A 16,824-nucleotide genomic window follows, 5' to 3' on the forward strand; every position below is an offset into this window, starting at 1 on the left:
CTTTTCCATTTTCCGACGCCACGGCCCTCTCCGACTGTCGCCGGCCTCTAATTTAGGCCCCGGCCTACTTTCGGCGGCGCGACTCTGCCAACTCCCTTTTTCCTCGGGCGGTCCTGCCCGACCAACATTCCCTTGGCGAGCTCCACTAACCGGCGCCATTTTGGTGCTCCTGACCCGCGCGGCTAGCTCCGCCCCCTCTCTTGGTGCCGCTGCAGAGTTGTATTTCGGTGCCACGCACGCCTCTCTCCGCCCTTTTCAGCGTACAGTCTGGTGTCCTCATCTGCAGTCGCCACCTCAACCTGCTCCCCGGACGACAACGTGTCCCAGGTCCCCTTGACTGGATCGCTGCAGGAGTCGCATTACCTTACTACCTGAATGGCTATCTTCCCTGGGGGACCATCTACAAGCTGGGCAGCTTTTTCCGTCTGGAACCGCTTCGTCTGCCGTGAGTAGCTCTGCACTGCAGACTGACACTCTCCTCTGCCCTCCTGTCCCCTAACCTTCTGGCATTTGTCAGGGACCCGTTCGTCATGTCTAATTCGTCCTCCTACTACTTCCTCTAATTCTTCTGCCTTAAGGTACCTTCACACGAAACGACTTTGTAACGATATCGCTAGCGATCCGTGACGTTGCAGCGTCCTCGCTAGCGATATCGTTTAGTTTGACACGCAGCAGCGATCAGGATCCTGCTGTGATGTCGCTGGTCGCTGAATAAAGTCCAGAACTTTATTTGGTCGTCCGATCGCCGTGTATCGTTGTGTTTGAAAGCAAAAGCAACGATACCAGCGATGTTTTACACTGGTAACCAGGGTAAACATCGGGTTACCAAGCGCAGGGCCGCGCTTAGTAACCCGATGTTTACCCTGGTTACCAGCGTAAAAGTAAAAAAAACAAACAGTACATGCTCACCTGCGCGTCCCCCAGCGTCTGCTTCCTGACACTTACTGAGCGCCGGCCCTAAAGTGAAAGTGAAAGCACAGCGGTGACGTCACCGCTGTGCTGTTAGGGCCGGAGCTCAGTCAGTGTCAGGAAGCAGACGCTGGGGGACGCGCAGGTGAGCATGTACTGTTTGTTTTTTTTACTTTTACGCTGGTAACCAGGGTAAACATCGGGTTACTAAGCGCGGCCCTGCGCTTAGCAACCCGATGTTTACCCTGGTTACCCGGGGACCTCGGCATCGTTGGTCGCTGGAGAGCGGTCTGTGTGACAGCTCCCCAGCGATCAAACAGCGACGCTGCAGCGATCGGCATCGTTGTCGCTATCGCTGCAGCGTCGCTTCGTGTGAAGGTACCTTTAGTCAAACACTTTGTGTGTTCGCCTTGTAACTGCAAGCTTCCATCAGGTCAGTCCTCTCCCCTCTGTCAGGCCTGCAGCAACCCCATTATGTTCACTTCCCAGGACCCCCCTGCTGAGAGCGAAGCCCCACCCCACGCTGGGCCTCCTCTGTCACAATTGGTAGCGGATCTAACACGGGTGTCTCAGACCCTTGTGTCCGTGCTTGATCAGCTGCCCCTGCAGACTTCCACAGTAGCCAGCGGGTCGCAGAAAGCTCCATCTAAGACTTCCAATATAGGCCGCAAAAGATCCAGACAGGAATGCCGGTCTGAGTCCTCTTCCCGTTCCATTTCGCCTCATGGCCCTTCTCTGAGATCGGCTTCCCCCCGGTCCTCCTCTCCTGAGTCAGGCGAGGCGTTCTCTGATGCGCCTTCGAAGAATAATTTGGAGCTGGACTCCAACCAAATCGCTACCATGAGGAATACGGTTCAGAGTCTCATTGGAGCTATCAATCAGACCTGTGGCATCAAAGATTCCTCTATGGAACCCGCAGATCAGGCGGTTTCGTTTAGACGGTCTAAACCACCCAACAAGGTTTTCGCTCCTCATCCTGAATTTGATGAGCTCCTGGCCAGAGAAAGAGAGAATCCGACCAGGCGTTTTCAAAGAGGAAAGCGCCTTGGCTTTTATATCCTTTTTCTCCAGAGCTCACTGCCAACTGAACTGCTTCTCCCTCTGTGGAACCTGCAGTTTCCAGGCTGTCCACCAACACTGTCCTTCCGCTGTCCGGCGGAGCATCTCTGAAAGATTCCAAAAATAGAATCATAGAATCCTTTGCAAAGTTGGCCTCCGAAGCGGCCGCCTCTACCCTATGTCCGGCCTTTGCTTCCACCTGGGTTGCGAAGTCTATATCCGAATGGTCCAAACAACTCCGTCTGGGCATCCTGGCCGGAGTTCCACCAGAGCAGCTGGCGGATCTTGCTACACCGATTTCCCATGCTGGGGAATATTTGGTTTCCGCCTCCCTGGATGCCTCGTCTTGTTCTGCTCATTCGTCCAGTAATGTTGTTGCCATACGTCGCACCTTTTGGCTCAAGGTCTTGCAAGCGGATTTGTCACAAAAAAGTCCCTTACCAGCCTGCCTTTTCAAGGATCACGTCTTTTCAGTTCCAAGCTGGACCAAATTATTAAGAATGCCATCGGGGGCACAAGTTCCCTTCTCCCCCAGTCCAAACCTCGCTGACCACCCCGTAGACGGTAATTTCGATCCTTTCAGCCCTTTCGTCGTTTCGCGGCGTCAGATTCCTTTTCCCAACAGCAGAGGCCACAGGCACGGCAAGAGAAAAAGATGATATCCTTCAGACCCACTCCTTCCTGGCGTTCCCGGTACTCCCAAGGTAGATCCTCCAGGTCTAGGACTGTAAGATCTACCTCGGCATGACTCACGACTAGTCCCCAGCCCAATTCCCAAGCTGGGCAGCCGTCTCCTCTTCTTCAGGGACGTCGGGATTTCCTCAGTAGAGGACGCATGGGTCAGGAAAGTTGTATCCTCAGGATACAAAATAGAGTTAATTTCTCGGCCCCGGGATAGTTTCTTCGAATCCCGACCTCCGAGACCCCGCTCTGGTCCTGGTTTTCTTTGCAGCCATCGCTTCCCTTCTCAAATCCGGGGTAATCGTACCCATCCCAGAAAAAGAAAGGTTCACAGGGTTCTATTCGAATCTTTTTCTGGTACTGAAAAAACACGGCAAGGTTCGTCCCATTCTGGATCTCAAATTGCTGAACAAGAGGGTTCGTCTGAGACACTTCAGGATGGAATCCCTTCGTTCAGTAATTGCTTCCATGGAGGCTCAGGAATTTCTGTGCTCCATAGACATCCAGGACGCCTACCTTCATGTCCCGATTTTCCCGGGACATCAGATTCCTGCGTTTTGCAGTACTTGGGAGCATTTTCAGTTTGTCACCCTGCCGTTCGGTCTCGCAACCGCTCCCAGGGTTTTCACGAAGATCATGGCAGCGCTGATAACCATCTTGAGGATCAGAGGCCCGGTACTTTTTACGTACCTCGAAAACATCCTCAGACGAAAGTCTGTCCATTGTCCTTGACAACCTAGCTCGTTTCGGGTGGCTTGTCAACTGGAAGAAGTCCTGCCTTTTTCCTTCTCAGCGCCTCGTATTTCTGGGCATGCTCTTTGACACTCGTCGGACCGGAGTCTTCCTTCCAGAAGACAAGAGAAACATTCTTCGTCGGGAAGTTCGCTTGCTCCACGGTCCTCGGCTTCCCTCCTTCCGATCGGCCATGAAGGTTCTGGGGAGGATGGTTGCAACATTGGAAGCGATTCCCTTCTCCCAATTTCTCTCAAGACCTCTTCAGCAGGCTGTTCTCTCACAGTGGGACAGGTCTGTCTTTTCCCTGGATCGTTCGATTCGGCTCTCGCCCCGGGACAAACAGTCCTTAAACTGGTGGCTGACGTCACCTCTATCTCCCAGGGCAGGTCCTTCCTACCAGTTCACTGGCAGGTGGTGACGACGGACGCCAGCCTTCTCTGCTGGCTGGAGTGCGGTTTTTCATCACCTGACTGTTCAGGGTCGTTGGTTGGCCCAGGAATCATCTCTGCCGACATCCTCGAGATTCGGGCCATCTTCCTGTCTCCTCTTCACTGGGAAAGGATTCTCAGGGGTCTGCCAATTCGAATACAGACGGACAATGCCACAGCAGTGGCATATGTCAACCACCAATGGGGGACTCGGATCTCTCTGGCATCGGCCGAGATATCCAAGATCCTACTTTGGGCAGAGGCAACAGTCCCGGTGATTTCCGTGGTGCATATCCCCGGCGTGGACAATTAGGCCACCGATTTCCTCAGCCGCGAGGGCCTTGCATCATGAGGTCTATCCATCAGATTTGTCTTCGATGGGGGACTCCGGATGTGGACCTCACGGCGTCCCGATTGAACAGGAAGGTCCCTCGGTTCGTCACCAGGTCCTGCGATCCTCTCGCAGTGGGTGTCGATGCTTTGGCCATTCCTTGGTCGCAGTTCGTGCTCCCCTATCTGTTTCCATCCCTGCCCTTGATCTTTTTCAAAAGCTTGGGAAGCAAGGTGGAAGGGGTGCCGGTCATTCTGATCGCCCCGGCTTGGCCCAGGAGATCTTGGTTTGCAGAGATCGTCAATCATCTCGCGGACGCCCCCTGGCGGCTTCCAGACAGACTCGAGCTGCTCAAAAGTAGATGAACAGCGCTCCAGCCGGGTGTAATGATATCAAAAAGGTAGTTTATTTCACCATGAATCCGCAACGTTTCGACCAGAACCTGGTCTTTTTCAAGCATGCTTGAAAAAGACCAGGTTCTGGTCGAAACGTTGCGGATTCATGGCGAAATAAACTACCTTCTTGATATCATTACATCCGGCTGGAGCGCTGTTCATCTACTTTTGGACTGTTTGAAGTTTCCAGGATGGTTCCCTGGACGTGGAATGGGCGCCCCCTTGAGTGAGCGCTGTCAGCCCCTTCTTTTTTCTATTATATAGACTCGAACTGCTGTCTCAGGGTCCGATCTGCCACCCGAATTCTCGGTCGCTTAGTTTGACGGCGTGGCTGTTGAGACCGCAGTTCTAAGAGCGTCCGGCCTTTCAGATAGGGTGATTCACACTATGATCCAAGCTAGGAAGCCTTTGCCTTCCAGTATCTACTATCGTACCTGGAAGACTTACTTCCGTTGGTGCGAGTCCAACCGCGTTTCACAAGGCTCCTGTGGATTCATGGGATCTTAATCTTGTTCTGGAGGTTCTGAGGGGTTCCCCCTTTGATCCTCTCAGGAAGGTTTCCCTGTCAGTTCTATCTTGGAAGGTGGCCTTTCTTGTGGCCAACACCTCTATCCGACGCGTGTCGGAGTTGGCGGCCCTTTCTTGTCGACCTCCTTTCTTGGTTATACACCAGTACAAGGTGGTCCTGAGGCCTCCGCCTTCCTAATGTGGTATCTACCTTCCACCTCAACGAGAACATCGTCCTACCCTCCTTTTGTCCAGCTCCGACTCATCCTCTGGAGCGATCGTTGAACAAGCTGGACATCGTCAGGGCGGTGAGGATCTACTTGGCTAGAACGGCCTCTTTTCGGAAGACTGATTCACTTTCGTCATTCCCGATGGCACGCGTAGAGGCCTGCTGGCTTCCAAGGCGACTATTGCTCACTGGAATAGAATGACAATTTTGTAGGCTTCCCGGGTCAAGAACAGAGTGCCCCTCCTGGGATTAAGGCTCTCTACCTGGGCAGTGGGCGCCTTCTGGGCGGTGCACCACAAGTCTTCCGCCCTACAGCTTTGCATAGCGGCAACCTGGTCTTCCACGTTCGCCAAATTTTACAAGCCCCATACCTACATTTTGGCGGACGCCAGCCTAGGCAGAAGGATCTTGCAGGCGGCAGTGGGGAGTCCTCTGACCTGATGGAAGTCCGTTTTTCCCACCCCAGGGATTGCTTTGGGACATCCCATGGTTTCTGTGTCCCCCAATGAGGCGATAGAGAAAACAGGATTTTTGGTTGCTTACCGCAAAATCTGTTTCTCGGCGCCTTCATTGGGGGACACAGCACTCTCCCACATTATTTAGTTCCTGTTGTTCTATGTCCTATGACTGTTTTCATGCTTACAGTTTTTATATTTGTGGTTATGTTCTTTCAACCATATTGTTTTTTTCCTACTGCTTTCTCACTAACTGGAGTTTCAGAATGCCAGTCGGTGGGGTTTATGCTGCAGAGGACGAGCTAACTTTTTTGTGCATAGTGTCAGCCTCCTAGTGGCAGCAGCATACACCCTATGGTTCCGGTGTCCCCCAATGAAGGCTCCCAGAAGCAGATTTTACAGTAAGCAACCAAAAATCCTGTTGTTTTTTTCGTAATCTCGGGTCGAGTGAGGGCTTATTTTTTGCGCTCCGAGCTGACGTTTTTAATGATAACATTTTGGTGCAGATACGTTCTCTTGATCGCCCGTTATTGCATTTTAATGCAATTACGCGGCGACCAAAAAAAAGTAATTCTGATGTTTTTAATTTTTTTCGCCGTTTAGCAATCAAGTTAATTTTTTTTTTTTTTTACCATTGATCGGGCAATTCTGAACGCGGCAATACCAAATGTGTAGGTTTCTTTTCTTTTTTTTTTAATTTTATTGTTAATGGGGCGAAAGGAGGTGATTTGAACTTTTATATTTTTATTTTTTCATTTTTTTTAGTTTTTTTTTTTTTTTTTTTTTTTTTTACTTTTGCCATGCATCAATAGCCTCCATAGGAGGCTAGAATCTGGCATAGCCTAATCTGGCACCGCTGGAGCCCACATCACAGCGGGAGTTCTGTCCTCGGACTTACTATTTTGTCCGAGGACAGAAACGGGGTTAGGCTACTTTCACACTAGCGTTAACTGCAATCCGTCACAATGCGTCGTTTTGCAGAAAAAACGCATCCTGCAAAAGTGCTTGCAGGATACGTTTTTTCTCCATTGACTAACATTAGCGACGCATTGCGACGGATTGCCACACGTCGCAACCGTCGCGCGACGGTTGCGCCGTGTTGTGGCGGACCGTCGGCCGCAAAAATGTTGCATGTAACGTTTTTTGCTGCCGACGGCCCGCTTTTTCCGACCGCGCATGCACGGCCGGAACTCCTCCCCCACCTCCCCACACTTCCCCGCACCTCACAATGGGGCAGCGGATGCGCTGGAAAAATGCATCCGCTGCCCCCGTTGTGCGGCAGGGACAACGCTAGCGTCGGTAACCTAGCCCGACGCTAGTGTGAAAGAAGCCTTAGTAATAAAGACCTTCAATTACAACCTGCATTTTGTGTTTACTTGTTAGTTTTGTCTGTTTTAATTTGTTTGGTGACCTGAAACCTTTTTAGTTTGACAAACATGCAGAAGAATAAGAACTCAGGAACGGGCAAACACTTTTTCACACCACTGTACAGGTCCTTCTCAAAAAATTAGCATATAGTGTTAAATGTCATTATTTACCATAATGTAATGATTACAATTAAACTTTCATATATTATAGATTCATTATCCACCAACTGAAATTTGTCAGGTCTTTTATTGTTTTAATACTGATGATTTTGGCATACAACTCCTGATAACCCAAAAAACCTGTCTCAATAAATTAGCATATCAAGAAAAGGTTCTCTAAATGACCTATTACCCTAATCTTCTGAATCAACTAATTAACTCTAAACACATGCAAAAGATACCTGAGGCTTTTAAAAACTCCCTGCCTGGTTCATTACTCAAAACCCCCATCATGGGTAAGACTAGCGACCTGACAGATGTCAAGAAGGCCATCATTGACACCCTCAAGCAAGAGGGTAAGACCCAGAAAGAAATTTCTCAACAAATAGGCTGTTCCCAGAGTGCTGTATCAAGGCACCTCAATGGTAAGTCTGTTGGAAGGAAACAATGTGGCAGAAAACGCTGTACAACGAGAAGAGGTGACCGGACCTGAGGAAGATTGTGGAGAAGGACCGATTCCAGACCTTGGGGAACCTGAGGAAGCAGTGGACTGAGTCTGGTGTGGAAACATCCAGAGCCACCGTGCACAGGCGTGTGCAGGAAATGGGCTACAGGTGCCGCATTCCCCAGGTAAAGCCACTTTTGAACCATAAACAGCGGCAGAAGCGCCTGACCTGGGCTACAGAGAAGCAGCACTGGACTGTTGCTAAGTGGTCCCAAGTACTTTTTTCTGATGAAAGCAAATTTTGCATGTCATTCGGAAATCAAGGTGCCAGAGTCTGGAGGAAGACTGGGGAGAAGGAAATGCCAAAATGCCTGAAGTCCAGTGTCAAGTACCCACAGTCAGTGATGGTGTGGGGTGCCATGTCAGCTGCTGGTGTTGGTCCACTGTGTTTCATCAAGGGCAGGGTCAATGCAGCTAGCTATCAGGAGATTTTGGAGCACTTCATGCTTCCATCGGCTGAAATGCTTTATGGAGATGAAGATTTCATTTTTCAGCACGACCTGGCACCTGCTCACAGTGCCAAAACCACTGGTAAATGGTTTACTGACCATGGTATTACTGTGCTCAATTGGCCTGCCAACTCTCCTGACCTGAACCCCATAGAGAATCTGTGGGATATTGTGAAGAGAAAGTTGAGAGACGCAAGACCCAACACTCTGGATGAGCTTAAGGCCGCTATTGAAGCATCCTGGGCCTCCATAACATCTCAGCAGTGTCACAGGCTGATTGCCTCCATGCCACGCCGCATTGAAGCAGTCATTTCTGCTAAAGGATTCCCGACCAAGTATTGAGTGCATAACTGAACATTATTATTTGATGTTTTTTTTGTTTGTTATTAAAAAACACTTTTATTTGATTGGACGGGTGAAATATGCTAATTTATTGAGACAGGTTTTTTGGGTTATCAGGAGTTGTATGCCAAAATCATCAGTATTAAAACAGTAAAAGACCTGACAAATTTCAGTTGGTGGATAATGAATCTATAATATATGAAAGTTTAATTGTAATCATTACATTATGGTAAATAATGAAATTTAACACTATATGCTAATTTTTTGAGAAGGACCTGTATATATGTGTATATGTAAAAATATCACAAAGTATTATGACCAAAATTTAGTTGTAAAAATAGTTTCGAGTCTGTTTTGCTACTTTTACATACTACAGTAGCGACCAAGTGTTTTGTAATTTTTTTTTTTTTTTTGTGATTACTTCTGTCTGGTTGTTGCGAAGCTATTTTCCTGGTGATTTTAGTAAATCGGAAGCAAATGGTTGTCAGCTGTAAGGATGAAAATTGTTTGACATTGTTTTATCCCTTTAGGTGTTAGGTTTCAACATTTGCTGGGCCAAATGTTTTGCATATTTTGTCATGGGTAGTCGAATATTGCCTAAACAATTTGTTTTGTTTTTTTTTCGGTTAAAACATGGCAAAGCCAAATTTATCACCAGCTCATTATTCTCAGAGTGGTCAGGCAAAAGCCAAAAAGAGGTAGCTATGGAATTCAACTGTTCTCAGTCAAGTGTCCCATATAATAAAGGAAAAAAAAGGTTATGGAACAGCTGACAAACCTAGAAGTGGATGACCATGGAACACTTTTTCTCTAAAGTTGATCACATTTTTAAGAAAAAGTCAGTATATGATGTCCCTAAAAGTGCTGTACAGAGTTTGCACGATAATGAACAAAGAATATCTGGTCCAAGTGAGTCACCAAACTATGGTGTGGCAGCTAAGAGTAGTAGGGTCGAATGCAAGCGTTTCAGTCAAGAAGCCCTTCATCTCTGCAAAAGAACCAGAAGATTCAACTTGAATTTACCAAAAAACACAGCCAATGTAAAGAGTCAGATTGGTCTAAGGTGTTGTGGTTGGATGAATCCGAGTTCAATCTGTTTGACAGAGATAGCAAGCACTATATACTGTATGTCGCCCAATTGGAAAATGTAATGATGTAAGGTACCAAATACCTACAGTGAAACATGGTGGTGGCAATGTCATGGTTTTTGGCTGCTTTTTTGCATCTGCTATTGGCTCTATAGAATTGATGGAAATATGAATGCTACCATGAACAAGGATATACTGGAGAATGTAATGCTGCCGCATGGTAAAACCAAAGTAGGCAGGGAATGGAAATTCCAGTAAGTCAATGATCTTAAGCACACATCCAATTTAGTCAGAAATTGGTTAGCGAAGAAAAATGTTCGCCTATTGCAATGGCCAAGCCAATCACCTGATGTTTACCTTATAGAGTACCTTTGGGAAGTGAGGGTGACGAGTTGGAGCACGTACTCATACCAATAAAGATGAATTGTTTGCACATTTGCAAATGGAATGGAGCAAAATCCTTAAGGATGTTTTGAATACCCTAGTGACTTCAGTTCACCGTCGGTGTGGTGCAGTCACCGTCACCCCCGGAGCTTTTTTCGGTTTTGCGTTTTCGTTTTTCGCTCCCTTCCCAGAGCCATAACTTTATTTTTCCATCAATATGGCCATGAGGGTTGTTTTTTGCGGGACGAGTTGTACTTTTGAATGACACCATTGGTTTTACCATGTCGTGTACTAGAAAACGGGAAAAAAATTCCAAGTGCGGTGAAATTGCAAAAAAAAGTGCAATTCCACACTTGTTTGGCTTTTTTTTGCTAGTGTCACGGATCCCTCTCCGTGCTGCTACTAATTTGTCATGTAGCCGCTCTCAGCACGTGACTTGGGGGTTGTTCCTGCAAGGGTAAATCTATCTCCCCTCTCTGTCCAGCATTCAACCTCTGTCCTATGCTGTAATGGGAGCATAAATCACACACCGACCCAGGCCACACACCCGCTCATACACGCTGCCACCACTCACAGAATACACGGGTGATGACTCCCGGAAATTACTAATACTGTCTACCACTCATAAGTCTCACACAGTTTATGGCTTCTTTCACACTTGCGTTTGTACGGGTCCATCGTTAAGCGTCGGCGAGACGTACCGACGCACGTTGTGAAAATGTGGCACGACGTGGGCAGCGGATGCAGTTTTTCAGCGCATCCGCTGCTCATTCTAAAGTCTGAGGATGAGGGGGCGGAGTTTCAGCCGTGCATGCGCGGTTGGAAATGGCGGACGCGACGTACGGAAAAATTTTCCCTTGAACGTTTTTTCATGCCGACGGTCCGCCAAAACACGACGGATCCAGTGCGCAACGTATGGCTATACGTCGCGATCCGTCGGCAATACAAGTCTGTGGGGAAAAAACGCACCCTGCGGGCACATTTGCAGGATCCGTTTTTTTCCCCAAACAACGGATTGCGACGTACGTCACACGACGTAAGTGTGAAAGTAGCCTAAGGCTATGGATTCTGGGTTCAACTTGTTAAAGTTTTATGCTTTAATACAAAAAGGATCGAAAAAGGTATAAAAATATAATAAAAAGACATACAACTAGGCAAAAGAGTACAAAATAAACAGGAGAAAACTTACAGAAATAGACTGCTTCTGCTCCCTGAGGGGGGATGAATATCGAGTTGATGGAACACATCAGCTTCCCAGGCTGCCCTCACATGTGAAGACGATTCTATGTATACAGGCCTAATTTATAGCTTTACTCTGGAGGTCAGATTTGTAGACCAGCCCCTCAGGTTAATATCATAATTGCTTGTTTTTGATTGGACCGTGGCCGCGCCCCCAATGAATATATTATTTGCTCTTTGATTCCCTGTGTAAAAGTTCTCACAGATAGATGGTGTCAGGCTGTAATTTACATCTCTCTTCAAAGAATTAGGAGGTGTCAAATGTTTCACCTTTTCTTGGTTCCCAGCACGACACATTGGCGAGAGTGGAGACAATAGTCTTCCTTCTCAAGATATGTATGTGGTGACCTTTGTGAGGCCTGCAGTTTCAGGACAGATGTTCAACCATTGATAGTTACACATATAACCCTAGACATACAGTACAGACCAAAAGTTTGGACACACCTTTTCATTTAAAGATTTTTCTGTATTTTCATGACTGAAAATTGTACATTCACACTGAAGGCATCAAAACTATGAATTAACACATGTGGAATTGTATACTTAAAGGGAACCTATCACCCCGTTTTTTTCGGTATGAGATAAAAATACTGTTAAATAGGGCCTGAGCTGTGCATTACAATAGTGTAGTTTGTGGACCCCGATTCCCCACTTATGCTGCCGAAATACGTTACCAAAGTAGTCATTTTCGCCTGTCAATCAGGCTGGTCAGGTTGGATGGGCGTGGCTTCTTCCCCCAGATATTGCGTAGTTTTCCGTTGTGGCGTAGTGGTGTGCGCATGTCCAACGTCCCCAATCCTGCACGGGGGGGTGAAAATAGCAGCGATGTCCGTTATTCCATTGGTGGTCGGTGGGCGCGGCCATCTTCCTTTGGCCGCGCGTGCGCAGAAGCGGCGCTCTGCTGGCCGCGGCTTCAGGAAAATGGCCGCGGGATGCCGCGCGTGCGCAGATGGAGATCGCGGCGGCCATTTTCCTGAAGCCGCGGCCAGCAGAGCGCCGCTTCTGCGCACGCGCGGCCAAAGGAAGATGGCCGCGCCCACCGACCACCAATGGAATAACGGACATCGCTGCTATTTTCACCCCCCCCCCCCGTGCAGGATTGGGGACCTTGGACATGCGCACACCACTACGCCACCAACGGAAAACTACGCAATATCTGGGGGAAGAAGCCACGCCCATCCGACCTGACCAGCCTGATTGACAGGCGAAAATGACTACTTTGGTAACGTATTTCGGCAGCATAGGTGGGGAATCGGGGTCCACAAACTACACTATTGTAATGCACAGCTCAGGCCCTATTTAACAGTATTTTTATCTCATACCGAAAAAAACGGGGTGATAGGTTCCCTTTAACAAAAAAGTGTGAAACAACTGAAATGCCTTATATTCTAGGTTCTTCAAAGTAGCCACCTTTTGCTTTGATGACTGCTTTGCACACTCTTGGCATTCTCTTGATGAGCTTCAAGAGGTAGTTACCGGGAATGGTTTTCACTTCACAGGTGTGCCCTGTCAGGTTTAATAAGTGGGATTTCTTGCCTTATAAATGGGGTTGGGACCATAAGTTGTGTTGTGCAGAAGTCTGGTGGATGCACAGCTGATAGTCCTACTGAATAGACTGTTAGAATTTGTATTATGACAAGAAAAAAGCAGCTAAGAAAAACGAGTGGCCATCATTACTTTAAGAAATGAAGGTCAGTCAGTACGAAAAATTGGGAAAACTTTGAAAGTGTCCCCTAGTGCAGTGGCAAAAACCATCAAGCGCTACAAAGAAACTGGCTCACATGAGGACCGCCCCAGGAAAGGAAGACCAAGAGTCACCTCTGCTTCTGAGGATATGTTTATCCGAGTCACCAGCCTCAGAAATCGCAGGTTAACAGCTCAGATTAGAGACCAAGTCAATGTCACACAGCGTTCTAGCAGCAGACACATCTCTACAACAACTGTTAAGAGGAGACTTTGTGCAGCAGGCTTTCATGGTAAAATAGCTGCTAGGAAACCACTGCTAAGGACAGGCAACAAGCAGAAGAGACTTGCTTGGGCTAAAGAACACAAGGAATGGGCATTAGACCAGTGGAAATCTGTGCTTTGGTCTGATGAGTCAAAATTTGAGATCTTTGGTTCCAACCACCGTGTCTTTGTGCGATACAGAAAAGGTGAACGGATGGACTCCACATGCCTGGTTCCCACCGTGAAGCATCGAGGAGGAGGTGTGATGGTGTGGGGGTGCTTTGCTGATGACAGTGTTGGGGATTTATTCAAAATTGAAGGCATACTGAACCAGCATGGCTACCACAGCATCTTGCTGCGGCTTGCTATTCCATCCGGTTTGCATTTAGTTGGACCATCATTTATTTTTCAACAGGACAATGACCCCAAACACACTTCCAGGCTGTGTAAGGGCTATTTCACCAAGAAGGAGAGTGATTGGGTGCTACGCCGATGACCTGGCCTCCAGAGTCAGCAGACCTGAACCCAATCGAGATGGTTTGGGGTGAGCTGGACCGCAGAGTGAAGGCAAAAGGGCCAACAAGTGCTAAGCATCTCTGGGAACTCCTTCAAGATTGTTGGAAGACCATTTCCGGTGACTACCTCTTGAAGCTCATCAAGAGAATACCAAGAGTGTGCAAAGCAGTCACCAAAGCAATAGGTGGCTACTTTGAAGAACCTAGAATATAAGACATATTTTCAGTTGTTTCACAATTTTTTGTTAAGTATATATTTCCACATGTGTTAATTCATAGTTTTGATGCCTTCAGTGTGAATGTACAATTTTCAAAGTCATGATAATACAGAAAAATCTTTAAATGAGGTGTGTCCAAACTATTGGTCTGTACTGTATGTAACTATACACGTAGAGATATATACATGTCACCACAGCTAGGTTCACTAAATGCTTAAACTGACTCCAGCTCATTGAGTTCATAGACACCAAACATGTCTAGGTTCTTTTTTTTTTTTTCCATCTAAGTGGTGAAACAAATTCCAAACTTTGTTTAAAAAAAAAAAAAAAATACGCCATTTTCCGATACCCGTTGTGTGTCCATTTTTTCGTTTTCTTGGGTTGGGTGAGGGCTTATTTTTTGCGTGCCGAGCTGACGTTTTTAGGCTACGTTCACATTTGCGTTGTGCGCCGCTGCGTCGGCGACACAACGCAAACAAAAACGCAACAAAACGCACGCTAAAACGCTGCGTTTTGCAACGCATGCGTCCTTTTTTGCCGAAAGTTGGACGCAAAAAAAATGCAACTTGTTGCGTTCTCTGCGCCCAACGCTTGCGGCCATGCGTCGCAAAACGCAGCACAACGCATGTCCATGCGCCCCCATGTTAAATATAGGGGTGCATGACGCATGCGGCGACGCTGCGGCGCCGAACGCTAATGTGAACGTAGACTTAATGATACCATTTTGGTGCAGATTCAATATTTTGATTGCCCGTTATTGCATTTTAATGCAAAGTCACGGCGACCAAGCAATGTAATTCTGGCATTTTGACTTTTTTTTTTTTCCCACTACGCTGTTTAGCGATTAGGTTAAAACTTTTTTTTTTTTTTTTTTTTTGATTCGGCTATTCTGAATGCAATGCCAAATGTGTAGGTTTGATTTTTTTTCTATTTTGAGTGGGGCGAAAGGAGGGTGAATTTAACTTTTTTTTTTATATATATTTTTAAAAACTTTTTTTTTTCTTTTACTTTCGGCATGCTTCAATAGTCTCCATAGGAGACTAGAAGCTGCCACAACCCGATCGGCTCTGCTACATAGAGGCGATGATCAGATTGCCTCTGTGTAGCAGACTTGTTTACTTGCTGTGAGCGTCAACCACTGGGTGGCGCTCACAGTAATCCGGCACTGACAACCATAGAGGTCTCCAGGAGACCTCTGGTTGTCATGCCAACACACCGGTGACCCACGGTCACGTGATGGGGGGGTCACCGGTGTGCGTGTTTCCGGCGCGATTACCGGAAGCGCCATTTAAATGCCTTAGTCAGAGTTTGACAGCGGCATTTAACTAGTCAATAGCGGTGGGTGGATCGTGATTCCACCCTTGGCTTTTGCAGGCACATGTCAGCTGTTCAAAACGGCTGACATGCCCTGGGAAAGATGTGTGCTCACCGCCAGAGCCCACATCAAAGGGAGGGATACCGAGATCGGTGTACTGTTACGACTGATGTCGGTAAGGGGTTAAAGAAAGAGGTTATGCTACAAAATATTAAGTTATGACATTGTAAACAATGAATTACTCTCTATGTTGTGATCAATAAATAGTATATGCACAATTTTTGGCAGTCTTTTCTTTCATTAAATGACAATACCTATATTCTAAAGCATTTTTGTTAAAAGTAAGGTCTTGCATGATGACAACTTCATGCACTTTCAATTCATCACTAGTAAAATGGCATCACAACAACCAGACAGATGTAATCACACTTTTAAAAAAAAATTGCAAAACTTCTGGTCGCTACTGTATGTAAATGTGATGGCACTATATTTTGACCTGAAAAATGAAGTTGTCTTATCGCTTTTACTGCATGGTGACCTGCGTAAAGCATTGCAAAAAAAAACTTCATTTTGTCTCCAAACTATCAGAATAAAAAAAATTTAAATGTTATGTACCCTCAAACAAGAAAACAAGCCTCTACTCAGATGTCATACAAAGTTTTCAATGTTCCTAGTAGCTGCAAGATTGTGGATAAGTGACATGACTCCAATAAAATCCTCACTCCCAAAGCCCAATGGCCCCATTCTGAGCCCCACAGTGTGCCCAAACTACAGTTAGCATCAACATGTATGGCATTGCTCCAGAAGGGGGAATCCTGGGGTTGTCCAGGACCTAATGATTGACTGATTTGTTGGTTAGGTCATTAATATGTCAGTGGGAGTTTGACACCCTTCACACCCACTAATTGTGTGAAAACCGCTCTGGCAGGCGGCATCCAAAACTAAAGGTACCTTCACACTAACCGATTTTACAACGATAGCGATCCGTGACTTTGCAGCGTCCTGGATAGCGATATCGTTGAGTTTGACAGGCAGCAGCGATCAGGGTCCTGCTGTGATATCGCTGGTCGTTGCTGAAAGTTCAGAACTTTATTTGGTCGTCAGATCGGCGTGTATCGTTGTGTTTGACAGCCAAAGCAACGATGCCAGCGATGTTTTACAGTGGTAACCAGGGTAAACATCGGGTTACTAAGCGCAGGGCCGCGCTTAGTAACCCGATGTTTACCCTGGTTACCATTGTAAATGTAAAAAAACAAACAGTACATACTCGCCTTCTGCTGTCTGTCACACGTCCCCCGCCGTCTCCTTCCCGCACTGACTGTGAGCGCCGGCAGTACAGAGCACAGCGGTGACGTCACCGCTGTGCTCTGCTTTCACTTTTCGGCCGGCGCTCACAGTCAGTGCTGGAAGGAGACGGCGAGGGACGTGTGACAGACATTAGAGGGTGAGTATGTACTGTTTGTTTTTTTACATTTACGCTGGTAACCAGGGTAAACATCGGGCTACTAAGCGCGGCCCTGCGCTTAGTAACCCGATGTTTACCCTGGTTACCAGGGGACTTCGGCAT

The 16,824-nt window shown here is 47.1% G+C and overlaps 1 protein-coding gene across 7 annotated transcripts in view; it reads left to right on the forward strand.

Moving 5' to 3' along the window:
* Positions 1 to 16,824, forward strand: part of LOC143782312 (uncharacterized) — a 261,375-nt gene that overhangs the window by 75,879 nt on the left and 168,672 nt on the right. The gene's annotated exons all lie outside the window — the stretch shown is intronic.

The sequence above is a fragment of the Ranitomeya variabilis genome, chromosome 6, assembly GCF_051348905.1.
Source record: "Ranitomeya variabilis isolate aRanVar5 chromosome 6, aRanVar5.hap1, whole genome shotgun sequence".
In the NCBI taxonomy this organism is placed as follows: domain Eukaryota; kingdom Metazoa; phylum Chordata; class Amphibia; order Anura; family Dendrobatidae; genus Ranitomeya; species Ranitomeya variabilis.